General features: G+C 27.8%; 1 long non-coding RNA gene across 1 annotated transcript; it reads right to left on the reverse strand.

Annotated features, from left to right (window-relative positions):
• Positions 1–2,428: 2,428 nt before the first annotated feature.
• LOC125608778 lies at positions 2,429–2,932 on the reverse strand. Its single transcript, XR_007339431.1, has 2 exons — positions 2,844–2,932; positions 2,429–2,759 (listed from the first exon to the last, which is right to left on the reverse strand). It is a non-coding gene; the product is annotated as an uncharacterized LOC125608778 (long non-coding RNA).
• Positions 2,933–18,473: the final 15,541 nt, after the last annotated feature.

An 18,473-nucleotide genomic window follows, 5' to 3' on the forward strand; every position in this document is an offset into this window, starting at 1 on the left:
TTTCAAATAAAATAATAGAAAATAGTAAAAAATAATAAAATAGCAAAAGTTTATGTTATTTTTAGCTGTGAATAAATTAAATATTTAAAATATATTTATATTTTTTACTTATTTCTTTATTCGTTTTGCAATTTTTTGAACAATAAAATAGATTAAAATAGATTATCAAACTTCAAATGTTCATGGTTAGTGTAAGAAGGATTAGAAAGTGTATAATTAGAAAATAGTAAACCAAATTACATTAATCTAAAAGAAGAAAGATCTAAAATGTAAAAAGACAAAAAAAAAGAGGACATATGTCAACAAATCCCCTATCCACATGTCATAAGAAGAGAGAAAAATCTACTTTATATATATAGATTTATTACTAGGATTTAATTTGTGCTATGTGCAGGCTATTTTGATTTTTAAATGTTAACTATATAGCTATTCTTTTGGACGTTGTATTTTGAACAACAACAAAATTTCGAATTGTATTTTTATGTGAATACATATTTCCTTAGAAAAAACCAGAAAACTGGGTCTGACTGGTGACCATTCGGAAAACAAGAGGAACGAATAGAAAATGAATATACAGGAATAAAATAGCAGGAATGAAAATGAATGGTTGTTCATTCTCAAATTTAACAAGGAATAATTTTGTTCTTTAATTCTCTACAAAAAAAAGGAATGAGAGGGAATTATTATTCCTTGTGAATGATGATTTTTTATAGGAATGTTAGGGAATGCATTATTCTTCATCATTCCTTGGTCACCATTCATACCCATATATTTTTCAGATAGATGTTTGATATAGTTTTCCATTTTTTATATTGTATATTTACTTATTATTTATTTTTCTTATATTGTAGGGCAATTCTCTCAAATAGCCATTTTAAAGTTTTTGTCAAAATAACCTTCAATAAAGAAAATGACCAAAATAGCCATTTTTATTTTTAAAAATTTAATTTAATTTTATTTTTTAAAATTTGAAATTCTATACTCAAAACTCCACCCCTTAACTCTAAACTCTAAGTCCGGATTAGTTAACCCTGTGGTATAAATATATTTTTACTCTTTAATAAAATTTCTTTTGGTCATTTTTCTCATTGATGGTTATTTTTGTAACAAAAACTAAAAAAAATGCTATCCTAAGTAATTTCTCCATATTGTATATTTATTATTATAATTTTCTTTCTCTTATATCAGATCGTAATATTACGATAAATGTTTAATGTAATGTTTATGATTCTTATATTGTATATATGATTATTATTTATTTAACTATACATTTTTTAGATAGATGTTTAATTTAGTTTTTCCATTTTTATATTGTATATTTACTTACTGTTTATCTTTTCTTATCTTGTATGTTTACTGATTTTAAATTTCTTGCTTTTATATCAATGATAATATTACGTTATATATTTAATGTAATATTTTTGTTTCTTATATACTATATTTACTTATTATTTATTTTTTCTTATATTTTGTATTTATTTACTTATTATAATATGTAACATTTATATTTCTTATATTGTATATTTACTTCTTCCTATATTGTATATATATTTACTTATAAGATTATTTGAAAATAATAAAAATGTAAAAAATAAATTTTCAGATAGATTTTTAATATAGTTTTTCTATTTCTTATATTGTATATTTACTTATTATTTATTTTTTCTTATATTGTATATTTACTTATTCTATTTTTTTGTTTTTATATCAAATGGTAGTATTACATATAAATTTTTAATGTAATATTTATATTTTTATATTGTATATTTACTTATTATTTATTTTACTGTATGTTTTTCAAATGTTTAATGTAGTTTTTATAATTCTTATATTATATATTAACATGTTTATTAAGGTTTTCTACGCTGAGTCAAGATATGTAAAACTCATATTTTTAAATATGTTTTTTGTCTTTGTTTTACTAAATTTGACTAAGTTTTTAACACAAACTTGTAAAAATTGTGATATGTTTTGACTACTTACTATTGTTTGTTTTCATCTCTTAAATATGCACGAGTGATGATTATTGCTATGTGTGGGTAAAATATTTGTTTCTTAAAAATGTTGTATCAATGACTTTAGTATCATTATTGTTATATGCATTAATGATGTTTTTTGCTATGAGTGAGTAGAATGGTTAAAATAATTCTTAATATGTTATATCAATGACTTAAGTATCATTATTGTTACTAGGGCAGTTCCCGGGCTACGCCCGGGTTATTTTCTATGAAAATATTAAAATAGAATATTATATTAGTTTAATATATTTTTGTTTAAATCATGTTTTAATGTAAAATAATGTTTGGATTAAAATAATCATTGAATGAAAAAAAAGTATTATCGATGGCTTTTGGAACTTAATGATACAATGTTTATTTTAATTGACATAGGAAGCAGTAATGTAAATTTAAAAACAGTTGGTAGATCAGTTTTAATATTTAAGTTTGTTATAAATCATATTTAGAAGCAGAGTAAAGTTATTAACATTATTAAGAGCAAATGCTAAAGTCTTAAAACAAAGAAGCAGAAATTATAAATAAAATGGTAGAATTTTTGAGGGAGAGGGTGGCAGATGTGATGGAAATTTCTTCAGTTAAAGAGCCTGAAATTTATTTTGAAATAAATCAGTGAACATAACTTAGTAATAGGAATCAATTTACTTAACTAATAGAATATGGAGACGTACTTGGAAGTAGCGAGGTATTCATCATAAGGGAATGAGTTTTAACACTGATTCATTTCTGTTGATAGCTCGAATACTGCATAGGAGATAAATGTAAATTATTAGATAGATAACCCCTAAAGAAACTTTCAATGAGATTCTGAGTTTAAATTTTACTTACTTTCATGTGAACGAAGGCGGTTGAAGATTTCTTTGTAGACTATGTTCTTCATTTTTTGTTTGTGTGAGTCTTCGTCTTTGATGATTTTTTAGTCATGCTTTGCTTGTTACACGTGAGAGGGCCACGTAGAGTTGACCATGTGCGAAGACCGGTCTAGGTAGATATATGATAACCTCTTTTAAGCTTTGCGCCTGGCTTTTGTTGATAGTCATTGCATAACACAATCTGATAGGGAATTGTCGTTGACGTAAAGTGAACGGTAGTTTTGTTTCACCATTCAAGAGGACAATTCTTGGGATCAAAACTTCTTTTCCAATGTGTGAGCCAGATATTATATTTGCCTTAAGCACTCTTTCGCCTATATGGATTAGGATCATACGGGTACCATTATATAATCCTTTTTTCTGATTTATGTTTCACAGAAGCATAATCGGGACCCCAACTTTGAGAGTGAGTTTATGAGAAGGCAATCCTTGAAACTCCATGGAATTGAGATACTCAATCGCGTATAAAGTATCATTTTGATTAGATTGAGTTTCCGAAACCTCAAAGCTATCGTAACTGTAGTAGTCTCTTGACTCCCCCTCGGTTTTGGAGATTGTATATGCATTGATTTCATCGACTATATCATTTTGGAGTGTAAGTATAGCTTTATCAATGTAGGAACTCTGGGAGGCCTTTATTTTGTTGACATCACCAAACGCAGCATCAAGAACTTGTTTTAATGACTCATCCTTAGTCTCTTGGACCAATGAATTGTCGACGATTATCATTTGGTCATGGTAGGCATCATCCTCATCTTCTTGTCCTGATTCTGGACGACCTTCTCCGACTTTGAGAAGCCACTCAGAGAACTTTGTAAAATATCTATAGACGGTTAATAAATAATGTATTCATAATATGTGAGTTTAAAAAAAAATTAATACAGTAATAGATAGTGCAGAAAATTATTTAAAAAAGTTTATCATATATTAAAAATTAATATTTAGCTAATTATTAAATATTTCATAAAAATAAAAATAATTTATTTTAATGGTTTTTGAATTGATGATATATGTATATACTATTTGAAAATTATTAGGCCTGCGAGTGCAAGCAAAACACCTATCATTCATACAAAGAAGAAGAAATTCATACGATATTATAGTTGTCTTACCTACAAAACTTCTAATAGTATAGTTAGTTAACTTTTTAATAATATATGAGAACTCCAGCTTCTATTATATGTAGTAAATAAAAAAAATAACTAAAATACAGTTCTTTTTATAAAATCAATACACATGTATAAATTACTTTTATGATAATTTTTGGAATCATTAATTAAAAAAAATACTAAATTACAGTTCTTTCTATAAAATCAATACTTATGTATTCATCACTTTTATGATAAATTTCATAATATGTGAGTTTTTATAAAATTTAATACAGTAATAAATAGTGCAGAAAAATATTTTTAAAAGTTTATCATATATTTAAAATTAATATTTATTTAATTATTAATTATGTTTATAAAAAAAGATTATTGTAATGGTTTTTAAATTGACAATATATCTATATACTATCTTATGTTATGTGCAGGGAAAACACTTATCATTCATACAAATAAGAAGAAGTTCATATGATATCACAGTTGTCTGACCTACAAAACTTCTAATAGTAGAGTTAGTTAACTTTTTTTAATATGAGTTTTAGTTTTTTTACTATATAGATAGATTTTTAAGTTTTTTTTACCACATTATTAAAAAAAAAGAATTATCTTATTTTTATCAAACCATATCCGTGTTTTTTCCTTATTAATACTAACTCTTATAAAAAATGAAATAGTCATATATGAGATTCCAGGTTCTATTATATTTAGTTAATAAAAAGATACTAAAATATAGTTCTTTTTATAGTATACAAATAAGTCCACTACAAATAATTTATGGTTTTTTAATAACTGATTACTAACCTTACTAAGTTTTAAAGGATTTTTTGAGACCAGTTGCATCCCATCTATAATTCAATTCTCAATATTATAGTCTATATGTAATTATACTACAATATGATTGAATTCTATTTTATTAGTTTAGTAAAACTGTATCTGAGTTTTTAATTTAAAAATATTTGCATCATTAATATGGTTTTAGTAGAACCATCTAATAATACTTCCCAAATTCTCCAAACTCTTTATTGTTTTAACATTTTAGAAAACATTAATTTGTCTAAAACAAATCTATCAAGCTGATCAACGTTAAGAATTTTATTTGAAAGCTAGGTTTGATAAGTCCAAAATGAGAAGATAATGGCAGTTTTGTGGTTAGATTTATGTGGCATGATTTGAGTCACATAATTGATAAGTTTGGAGTTTTGATTACCCGGAGGATCTAAGTTTAGTTTAAAAGTTTTCTGGCAAATTAAAATGATAATATTATAAGTTAATGTTCTGGCTTAATTTAACTTCATCTACATGTAACTAAATTATAACTACAGTTTACCTGAGCGAGAAGAAGATGTTATTTTGTGGTTAGATTGCTGTGGAATGATCTGAGTTACATAATTGATAAATTTTGTGTTTTGAGTACCGGAAGGATCAAAGTTTAGTTTGAAAGTTTCCTTTATTTATAAATAAATCCTTTATTTATTGCCTTTATTTATTGCCATCTTTTTAAATTTGTAAATATATTTCTAAACTTATGTACGATTTTATATTTGTGATTTTAAATTTTAAAATAAATGTTAATGGGTGTCAAGTTGCATTTGCACATATAACCATTAATAGACTGAAAATATATTCATACATAAGAGTAATTATTTTAAGCATAGACGTGTACAACAACGATTTCGAAATCCTTTTTAAAAAATATAAGTCTTTCAAATTGTTTCACATTGCTTTTAAGATTTAATTAGGTTAATATTATTAAAAATAATTTGATTTTTTCTTATTTTTTTTTATATTTATAAATATTATGTATACTTTTATATATCTTGGTTCGGTATAAATTTAAGTGATAAAAACTTTAGGTTCTAGTTATTCAAGAATTACGTAATATATTCTATTCTATAAGTTTGACACTATACGGTTTTGTAGTTAAAGATTTACAATATAATCATATCACATCACATATTTATCCAACATAGTTATTTGATGTTAACATAAACAAATAATTTTGACAGAAAGAAAAAAGATGATATCAAATTATCAGACTACATTAGAATATCTGTATTGTATAAATGCAGTCAATTTACAATATGCATAGGTTCGTAGATATGTCACAGTCAATATTACATAAATATCATGTGGCAGAGTTATTATATATTATTATAGATACTACGGAAGTAAATGTTTGTCATATCCAGCCCACTGCAAATGAAAGAAAAACGTGAAGCCTAGATGTGACTGAAGCCCATCTGATATGTAAAAACGAAATGAGCTGATTGGTCGATTATTTTTGATGATGTGGACAGCCTAATTGCTCACTATATCTTCCTTTTAGTATAGGATAGATATGCATCAATGATGTTTACTATGAGTGGAATATTGTGGAATATGAACATATTTACCAAAAAAATTATTAATATCTCTTCAAATTCACAAAGAAAATCACAAATAAAGGAGTACACATGCAAATCAAAAAACAGACCAGAAACATAACTATTATAGATCATTTCTCTGTAAAGACAAGCTTGGACTCCACTTGATATGGAAGAAGACTCTGTCAGAAGAAGTTTTTTAGAAAAATTATATTTTAGAACACTTTGGAAGACTTATGGGAAGTCTTTTCGGAAGTCTTCTAGCGTATTATATTTTAGAAGATTTCCCATAAATCTTCCAAAGTCTACAACAGATCTGAAAAACATACATATCAAAGAATGTTCAAATGGCTTAAAACAGAGAAAATGAGTGAAAAATTATATAGATATACTTTTATAGAACACATAAAGTATATATCCAAGTGGAAGATGAGAACCATCTCATTAAAAATCTGCAACAAAAAGATAGATTAGTGAGAAAGACATGAGCAAAAATGAAAAATTTATATAAAGTTTGGTGTTTTCAAGCCAAAGAGACTAGAATGGATTTGGTGAGTTTTAATTTGAGAAAAATGTAGGAACTTTGTGCAACATGAACTTACCAAATGAAAAAAAAATCAGATATAAAAACTTGTCAAACACTCAGATCTGTTATGAAAGGAAGACATGTGAGAAGACTCCGTCAGAAGACTTCCAGGTAAGTCGTTTTGGAAGTATTCTAGCGGATTATATTTTAGACGACTAACAGGTAAGTTGTCCCAAACGTCGTCCCAAAAGTCTTCCAGATCTAAAAAACCTGCATATCCAAATCCAGATCTGAAAAACATGCATATCCAAAAACGTTCAAATAGCTTAAAACAGAGAAAATGAGTGGAAGATTATATAGATCTACCTTTATAGACCACACAAAAATACATATTTAAAATTAGTAGATCTACCTTTAAATAAGTGGAAGATGAGAACCATGTGATGAAAAACCTGCAAAACAAGATAAACTAGTTAGAAAGATATGAGACAAAAACAATAAATTGAAATAAAGTTTGGTGTTTATAAGTTTAAAGAGATTATAGAGAGTTTGAAGAGTTTTAGAATGAGGAACATTCCATTTTTACTGCAGCCATTTGAGAGGAGAAGATAAAATGTTTAAATTTTTCTTTATATATGAAGACAAAAATTTCAATTAGATTAAATATTTTCGATTCAAAAGACTTTCAAGTAAATTAGAAGACTTACTAGACGACTTACTTGTAAGTCACCCAGAAGACTTCAATATTTTTAGCGGGATACTAAAATATTTTTAGCGGGAGTTAGAAGACTTTCAGAGAAGTCTTCTAATCGCCAGCCTATTTACATGTTAGTCCTCTAGACCCTAAACATAACCCCTAAACAAAATAAACTAACTAAACACTTCATAAAATCAAACTAAACTTAAAAAGTGTTCAATATACACATAAATAAAAACATATAGGTAAAATTTTAATGTTTCAAAAAAACATTTAAGCTTTCCAAAATCTAACCCTAAGAATACATACAATACTACAACATATATTGTCAAACCCTAAGCCAAAAAATATCATGATTAACTATTTTCATTCATCTATGTTGAAAACTATTCAATTTTATTATATCTTAATTTATATTATTTAAAACTGTTTATAATTACATGATCTTAATTTTTCACTTGTCAAATTTTTTTTTCTTTTAATTATAAATTATTTTTAAGATCAACTACACCAGGAGACTTATAGTATCTCAGAAGACTCATACGACTTTCCGAGGCTATATTCGTAAAAATGAGTTCTATTTTTTGTTTGGTCAAAAGGGGCTGACTGTAATTTCGCAAGGCTTTTAGGTTAGTTTTGCATTTGATTCAAGTTTGGGTATAATTTTGTATTTAAAATCAAGTTTTGAGTCATATTTGGCAAATCCACCTATTTTTATTTCTTATATTCTATATTTACTTATTATTTATTTTAGTATACATTTTTAGATATATGTCTAATTTATTATTTCCTTTTCTGATATTGTATATTTACTTATTGATTATTTTTCTTATGTTGTATATTTATTTATTCTAATCTTTTGCTTTTATGTCAAATAATAATATTACACTAGATGTTTAGTTTAATATTTCTATTTCTTATATTATATATTTACTTAATATTTAGTTTTTCTTATATTGTATATTTATTTATTCTAATATACGATAAGTGTTTAATATAATATTTCTATTTCTTATATTGTATATTTACTTATTATTTATTTTTTCTTATGTAGTATAATAATTTATTCTAATTGTTTTGATTTTATATCAAAATTGTAATATTACGATAGATTTTTAATGTAATATTTCTATTTCTCATATTGTATATTTCCTTATATATATTTATATTAAATTATTTTTTGATTTTTTGGTATTAATGCCACGTCGGGGTGGACACTTTACCCGAAATCCGAAATGTCACCCGAACCCGATCCGAAATATCCGAACCCAAAATTGGTAATATCCGAACCTGAATGGATATCCGAAGATAACCGAACATATGTATAATTAACCTTATATTTCTAGTTTACATCTTTCATTTTATATAAAATATTTATATTGATATTACACATACTTTAAATTCATATGATATACATAAAATTACGTAGAAGATGATTTGCTATTCACTTAAAATGTATGTCAAACTTTTTATTTCAACAATTAGCAAAATGTTACATCCAAATTTAAAAACAATAACCAAATTAATGTCTTTTTAGTTTGAAAATGTTATGTACAAATCTATTAACCATTCAATCTATTAAAAATAAAAAAAAATAGTTAAGTAAAAGTTATATATTTAAATACAAGAAATTTGAGAAATGAAAATTTTCATTTTTTTTTTCTTCAAAATCAAAATATACGAACCTGATCCGAAATAACCGAAACCGAACTAAAAATACCCAAACCCGACCTGAAGTACAGAAATACCCGAACGGCTTTTACACCTCTATACCGAAATACCCAAAAATCAAAAATACCCGATCCGAACCCGAACGGGTACCCAAACGCCCACCCCTAATGCCACGTGTCATCTTTCGGAAAAAGTTTTTTTCACTGATGTGGATGCTCTATGGAGCCTCAAAAGGTCCCTTTTATAAGTATAGATTGTAATATTACGATATATGTTTAATGTAAGTTTCTTATATTGTATTTACTTATTATTTATTTTATTATATATTCTTTCAGATAGATGTTTAATGTAGTATTTTTTATTTCTTAAATTGTATGTTTACTTATTATTATTTTATATATATGTATTTACTTTTAATTTTTTTTTACTTTTTTGGTAATAATGTCACATATCATCTATCAGAAATTTTTTTTTTTTGCTGATGTGAACGCTATATAGAACCTTAGAAGATCTCTTTTATTAGTATAGATTATCGCATATCTATTCTATTAAAGGGGAAGCAGTCTTAATAAATCTACTTATAAAGGTTGTTTGGACTCTTTCATTTTTTAGTCCAACCTATTATATATAACTAAATCTTATAACCAACCTATTTTATAGCAACCAAATAAAAATCTCCTACATTTAAATAAAACATATTACTGTTTATTGATTTTAAATATTATAATCTAAACTGTCGACCTATAGCCTTTTAAATATGTGCGTAGGTTTTGTATGAACCATTGTTCTATTAGTAATGTTTATATAATATGTTTGTATCGAATGATGGTATGACATTATTATAAACCAACATTATACCTCATATAACAAAACTTTAATGAACCATATAGATATCTATTATCTAAATGAGTCAGTGTTTTCATCACAAAAATATAACAAATTAGTGTTTTCATCAAAGCATTTTAACAACTTATAGGTTTGGTAAAATGTTCATACCTAAGAGAGAGTTATATAAGAGTGTACATATATTTGAACAAAAAAAGAATACATACAAAATCTTAAATAAATTAATTCATGAATTAGTAAGAATACATACAAAAAGAATACATACAAAATCTTAATAGAACAATGGTTCATACAAAGAAAAACGCGCTTTCAAAGCGCTTTTTCTTTGGATTAATACAAAAAGAATACATACAAAATCTTAAATTAATCCAAAGAAAAACGCGCTTTCAAAACGCGGATCAAAATCTAGTTTGTGCGTTAAGAGTACAAATAAGTCAATACCGTCACTCCACTAGTCCACTTCCCTTACTGAGGATTCAAGATCCAACTCGTACGAAAACATATATTTTACTCTTCATATTTATTTTATTTATTTAATTAGGAAAAGTTTGGATCTTCGACCCTAATTTACATGTGGTATGGAATTAACATGCATTAATATCATGAACATGTGTTTTTCTCTTTCATTTTCCCGTGAAAACCACAAAAACATATTTTTCCATCAAAAAACATTTTCCGTAAAACTCGAAAAACACATTTTCATGCCAAAACTACAAAACGCGTTTTCACGTCAAAAATATTTTTTCACGCCAAAAACGAAAAAACGCGTTTTCCTGCCAAAATCGTAAAAGGTGTTTTCTCGACAAAACCAAAAATTATCATTTTCCTGCCAAAACCAAAAATCTTGTTTTCCCGCCAAAACCGATAAAACGTGTTTTCCCGCCAAAACCGAAAAACGTGTTTTTCCGCTTAAACCGAAAAATCTCGTCCCCCCACCCCCATAAACTGCAAAAATGCATTTTCTCGCCAAAACCAAAAAAACTATTTTTCCGCCAAAATCTTGTTTTCCCGTCAAAATCAAAAAATTTCATTTTCTGCCAAAACCGAAGTTACAGTCGATTTATTATTAATACTCTTTTAGTTTGAAACTCTAAAGATTTTTTTTTCAAATGCATGTTTATCAGTTTTTTTGTTTATTAGAAGTTATTATTGAGTAAATTTTAACGTGTGATTAAATCAAGACAAAAGTATTTTGGTAGTTTGTTTACTAAACTCATTTAGATGGAAATAAAAATAAAGAAACAAACATAAAATTCATTTAGATGATTCATCGAGATGAACCATCTGCATGAACAAATAAACAGTCCCATAAATGTGAATTGGTCATCCGAATAGATCATATAAATGGATTATCTAAATGAAGATGACAGACGGTGAAACGAACAGCCCTTAGATAGATTGGATGCTTATCACCATGATCTAATATTAATCCCTGGTCAACAAAACATGATGATGATGATGATGACGACGACTTCTTAACAAAGAGCTTTCTGAGCAAAAATCCCGAATGTCTGTTACGTCTGCTCGGTTTAATTCAATACAGCCCATATATCGCACGGTCGCGTTAAACAACACAATTACTAAAATCAATTCTTCTCTCTTTTCCTGCCGAACTAAGCCATATATATGTTTAAAGCCCATCTCTAATTCTACCCGACCCATGTTCTAATTCTTAGAGCACATCTCTAAACTAGTTTATTATTAGTACAAGGGGCAGAGGTCCGCGGAAGCGAGGGGTTGGGTCCATGATAGTTTTTTAATCGATATTGCTGTAGGAGAAACTGATGTTTGTTTAGATGTTTTTATAATTGTGCTGCTGCTTTGCAGAATTTTAAATTTTAAGAGGCGTGGGGTGGTGGGATTTGCTGAGAGGTTTACTGTGTTAGCCTTGTGTACGTTTTGTGTGGGGACTGTTGACCTAGTGCGTGTTTGAGGGGGTATATAGTGTTGGAACTTGTTTTTTTGACGAAATGGTTTTAGATTATCTTTCGGTATAAATTTTCGGATGAAGACGTTCATCGGAATAACCAAATGTTTGATACTATGAGTAGTGTATTTGTATGTCAAAATCGGAGTTGGTTTTGAATGAGAAATGAAAGTCTAATGTAGAAGTATTCGTAAAATATCCATATTAGAAATATGAGGTGAGAGTCCTATTGTGTATAAAATGGAAAAAATAAAGCAAAGCTTAAAACTTTGTTTATACTGAGAAAGAAAGATATTTGGACCGAACCTAAATTTCAGGTTTTGAATTTTGGTAAACGGGTCAAAAAATTAATAAAGAAGTTAGACTTGTTAGTCTAGTCTTTACTTAATTTATCTGTCTTTATTTTTAAACTTTGTGGTAAATAAAGTTTGAATAAAATAAAGAAAAAAAAATTTGCTAATTAAATGGGTCAACGTGAAGCAGTGAAGGTATGAAAGCAAAATTGATTCTGAATTTGTAACCTACATCTAAATGCACATCCATATAATTATGATGAGAATCTCCATTTTATTGCCAACGTTTACGGTTTGGTTTATGAAAAACTTAAGGTTTGGTTAGTGGACTATATAATAGTCATTGCTCTTCTCATTCTATATATAATTCTTACAAATAAGAAAACAATTCTTCCATGTTGAATAGTGATGCTTTATTTTTATTTTATTTTTGTGTTCGAGAGTACAACACAAAATTAGGTTCGATAGATTTTATTTTTCGGTAATGGTAAACAGAAACAATACTGCAGTTGTATCATGGAAATCTGAGCGCTATGAAACTGTCACACTACGGGATATTTAAAAATTTAAGGAAAGAGATTAATTATCTCAGTTATGTAATTCTTCTTTATTCTTATATTTTGTTATTATAACTTTAATTTATGTTCTTATTATTCTTTACAAATATCAGTCGTAATAAATACTACGTATAGTATCGGTAAATTACTAAATTTGTAGTCCCGTACGCTGGAATATATTTTTTGGTTTTCCGATAACGTAAGTTTAGAAGTTGTTATAAGGTTAGTTATTGGTTTTGCTGGGCCTTAATGAGGCTTAAAAATATGAGTTTAAAAGTTTTGCATTGGTAAAGTTTGAAATGGGAGGAATGAAAGTGGGCCCAGTAGCCCACTTATGAGGAGAAAGTGATTGAACAGTGTTCGGTGACCGCTAGTCGTTGCTCCGTTGCGTCTTCTTAATTGACCTGCAATGTGTGGGATTCTTTTTTTTCCTAGGAATAACACATAATTGAATAAGATTTTAGTTTGATATGTGTAGCATTTCTTACCTCTTTTGTTGCGTGATGGGGACGTTAGGTATTGTTGACGATGTTGTCGTTTACTATGTTTACAGAGCCGACATTTATGTCGTGTTTACGTGAAGGCCATGTTTACATGTACTGATGCATTTAGTTTAAATTAAGGTTATTCTTCTCCTTAGGAGAGGGGGTTTGTAGACAATAGAAAAACAACCCAAATTCAAATAGGAAAAAAAAATAGGAATTTAACATTTATAAAAAGACAAGAAATGAAGGTTGGGTTAACGGTTTGATGGTCTTGAAACTATCACTAACGGGGGAGTTTGCCTTTTTTTCTTTGCCTTCAGAGCCGAGAGGTTTTGCTTAATCAGCTTCATTTGCAATCTTAGCCGGTTCAACCGCATCTGGCGCTTGCCCACATTCCACGTACATGACTGGAGACTGATTGTTGCTGCTAATCTGAATCATAGTTGCCTAAGTGAGAAAGAAGCTATCATCACTAACTGCAGAAACGGTAAAGGTACGGTGGTTGAGGGTGATATATTGTATGGAGTGAAACGAATTTGAAAAACGTAGTCCTTTCCAGCTAGCTCTTTCAAGGCAGATGGGTAGGTCATGCCCTCCACTGCCATTCATCTGTAGTACGTTTGAGGTATGCATGCATTGAGAATTTTAAACGTAGAACAAATGGAGTTGAGGAGCGACAAGCATACCTGCTCAAGAGCCAGAGTAGCTATCTTTCTTGGTTATCTTAGTCATATCTTAGTCAGCAACTTCTAGTTCAACACAGAACCTGGAATAAGAGAAAGCTTTTAGGTGAGCGTATAGGTAGAGAACGATGTGCCTTTAGATATGGGTCAGGATTATGCACTTCGTACCTGATAACCCCGCGGGCCTAACTGGCTTTAGTATAAACGGACGGACCCGTAACCCGTTTATTATGATATAATTTATACCCGTTTAGGCCCGTCTCGTTAACGGGTATACCCGCTAAATAAACGGGTATCTGTTTAAGCCAGTTTATGAGTTTTTTTTAAAAAAAATTATATTTAAAAATTATATTTTCAAAAATTACTTTTTATAATTTTTGTTTTGAAACAAAATAGTAATATTATATGAAGTTTGTGTTACAAAACAAATATATATAGTTTGTGTGTTTTTTTTCTAGGAAAAAGTTTAGGTTATAATTGTGTTTAAAACCTACTAAAATTTGTTGATGTTTTTTATGATATGATGAATTGATTAATATTTAATAAAAGTAAAGTATTTTTTCCAAATTTTGGTTTAATTGGAATTTCTATTTATTATAAGTTTTAAAATCAAATAAAAACTATTAAAATTATACAAAGATATGACAAAAGATTATTGACAAAAATAGAATTCACAAAAAAAAAATTAACGGGTCTAAACGGGCTAAACGGATACTATCAACATAAATGGGCTTAACATTAAACGGGTTTAAACAGATAACGGGTCTAAATGGACTTGACATTAAACAGACCTAAACGGGCAGTGTCTAATCGGACAAGGCCTAAACGGACCCGGGTAGCCCATATTAACATCATACCCGTAACGTTGGGAGAAGAAAATCTGTTGCACCAACGGAAAGTGTCAGATCTGTCCAACTTCCTGCTGCATCCGGTGCAAGCGACAGATGACCATCCATTATCTTGGAGGACCCAAATAAAACCAGCTACATGTGTCTTAACAGAGACAACAAAGTAACCATTTACTGTTTCTATTTTTTATCCACATAAGCCGCAAATATGTGTTCAAAGACTGAGTAGTGTTATCTGGTCGTTAGAGTTGGAGATGTACATGTTTAGTTTTCCAATTAACACAAGTTATTTCTTTTTGATCCCTTCTATGGTATCTACACAAGGTAAACCTCTGTTGCTGCATTGTCCAAACTGCAAGAACCACAAATGTTAGACAAATATTAACATACCTTTGGAGATGAGTTTAAGCCAAGACAGTCTGTATTGCCACCTGCTTATGAACTCTTTGATGGCAGAAATAGTGGCCGAATAGTGGCCGAAGCAAGAGTGTTTCCTAGTCTAATTGGTATGAAGACAGAACAGTAAAATCAGACATGATTTTGAGGCTTTCATGACACATGTTTGGACTATGTGATTCGTGAGAGAGTAAAGAGTATGATATCTTTTCATCAAGGAAGAAGAACGGTGATTCTCATAAATTAACCGTTTTTCTTCACGTTAAGCGAATCCCAGAAGCTGAGGATGTGAGATACGGTGAACTGAGAAATCCAACCAAGTGGGAGGGCGTCGTAGATATATAAATGAGGAAAATAAACAGTTTATGGATATAATTTGAGAAGTAGAAAGAGTAACGTATGTAGTGCTTTGATGGATGAACCCTAAATCTAAACTGGAGAGGAAGATAATGCGACTAAGACCCTGTACAATGGTTTCAACATCCATATCATTTTCAACTCTCTATTTTTCTCTTTTTAACATTCAACATCATCTTCTCTTTCATCCACCTAATTTATTAAACATCCTCTTCATTTTTAACAAAATTTCAACACTATACCCCACCATTTTTAATTCATACTTTTATCTTTATAATATAATAACTATATATAAATAATATTTTTGATTCTAATTAACTTAAAAACTAAAATAATGTAACTTTTAAGAAGAATTTTGAATTTTAAAAAGGTTATTATTAGGATTTATTTAACAAAAATAGTTTAAAACAATAAAATAGTTAATTATAGGAACAAATAACGTTTTTTCTGTGTCCAAATGAAATGAGAGTAGTATTTATTTATAGATTGTAAAAAGTTATGAATTTTGACATAATTTTTATTATTCAAAAATAAAAATATTATATGATAAATGAGTTTTAGTTATTGAAAATAAAAACAAAATAAATCTACACAACATTTTTATCTAATCAATTTATGCCAAATGACAAAACTGGCCCACATAAAATTTTATCAACATGTTCAAATTTTCCAACGAATATTAAATCTACATAGATAAACATAATATTCCAACACCATCATTGCATGGTATTCAACAGTTGAAACCCACTTTCAGCACTCCCATTGTGGGTGGTCTAAGAGATATTTTTTTCTTCACGATTTGGTCCAAGTAAAAAGCGGACTGGGCTATACATATCCTTTGAAGCCCACATTACATCAACAATGAATCCTTTAAGCATTTGTTAAACATTACGATGGATTCACGACTTAAATTTCCTGCGGGACTCACTTCACTCCTAGGTGCTGACGTGAACACCTTTAGTAGAAACTAAACTGTCCCATTATAATGGGACATTTGCTAAAACCAACCCAAATATTCAAGTCAAATGTAAAAGTGTACCCTACTTTCAGTCAAATGCAAAACCAACCTAAAGGAGTAGTGAAACTACTATTTAACCCTTATGACCAAACAAAAAACAGAAATGTATTTTACGTTTCTATCCTTTGGAAGTCTACACGTAATAAAAGAAGTCTACATATATATAAACTTCATACGAAGTCTACTTTATAGACTTGTTTTGTAGTCTATACTCTAATTTGATCTAATAATTTAATTTTGAAAATGTATAAAAATAATTATTGTGATATTTTTAACTAATCATCAATATAATGGATAATATGAAGTAAATAAATTAAAATTTCATATAATCGAACAATTTTGAAGAATATATACTAATTTGGTTATCATGTGTTAGACTATGTTCATAGTTTAGAAACAAAAGGTTCTAACTTGTTATGTCTTTTAGTAGTTGATTTCATAGGGTTAGATTTTAGATTTTTTTTTTTGTTTTATTAACTTAAATCTGCAGATTAATGTTTAGTAGTTTATATTTTGTATAAATGAGACTTTTTGATTATCAAGCAAAACATTTAGGGTTTGAGATTTGTGATTTAGGGTTTCGTAGACCTACAATAAAGTCTATTTATCTGAAGACGTCTTTTTCAGTCTATATTTTTCAATTTGTTTTACAAAAAATCATTATATTTAAACTTAGTTAAGTTCCTTACGAATAAAAAAGTGAAATCATATACTATAACTATTAAAAAATAAAGAAATAAATTTAATAAATCATATATTAAAATTATTAAAATAATAAAGAATAAACAACAATAATTAAATTATTATAGTAGACTTCCAAAAAGGTCTACTATGTTATAGTAAGATCTACTCCAAAATTTTAATTTTAGTAGACTTCAAACGAAGTCTACAGTATCGTAAATTTTAACCTAGTTACATTTTTGTCTCCCTATATAAACAAAATTTATACAATCTCTCTCTAAAGTGGCTGCACAAGTTTTTAAAACTCTCTCCCTTCTCTCTAAAACTTTCTCTCTTCTCTCTAAAATTCTCTCAATTGTTTCTAAATCTCTCTCATTATCTTCTTTCTCTCTAAAATTTTCTCTAAGTCTTTCTCACAATATTATCTTGTCATTTTAGATATTATGATTCATGGATTTCATCTTCTCCTTTAAAAAATGTAAGTTTTAGATCTATAGATTTTAACTGTGTATTTTTATGTTTATTTCTCACAATATTATCTTTTTCTGGTAGGTATTATCACTCATGGATTTCATCATCTCCTCTAAAAATGTAAGTTTTAGATTAATAGATTTTAAATATATATTTACATGTTTATATTCAAATAAATTTATAGATCAAGCTCTCTACATTAATTTGCTACTAGTTTACCTTATAAATTCTATTATGTAAAGTATTTTCAGATTTTAAATTATTTTCACATTTCAAAATATATAGATTTTTTCAGATCTGAAAATTATCAGACAGTGTAGACTACTAAAGAAGTTTACTAAAGTTTGCAGACTTCATATGAAGTTTACTAAACCACAAAGTTTAAGCAGACTTCATTGGAAGTCTACAAAAATATGACTTTAATTTTTTTCTATGTTTTTTAATAATTTTATCTTATTTTTCAGGTATTTTCTTCCATAGTTGTTCTCTTCTCCTCCTAGAAATGTAAGGTTTACATCTATAGATTTAAAATATGTGTTCTAGTATTTATATTCAAATAAAGTTACATATTAAAATTCATATTAATATGTCTTTAATTTATAACTATTTCGTCTATTAAATCATATTTTTAAAAGTTTTTTAGATTTAAACTTATTTTATA

This window comes from Brassica napus, chromosome A5 (assembly GCF_020379485.1).
Source record: "Brassica napus cultivar Da-Ae chromosome A5, Da-Ae, whole genome shotgun sequence".
Classification (NCBI taxonomy): Eukaryota; Viridiplantae; Streptophyta; class Magnoliopsida; order Brassicales; family Brassicaceae; genus Brassica; species Brassica napus.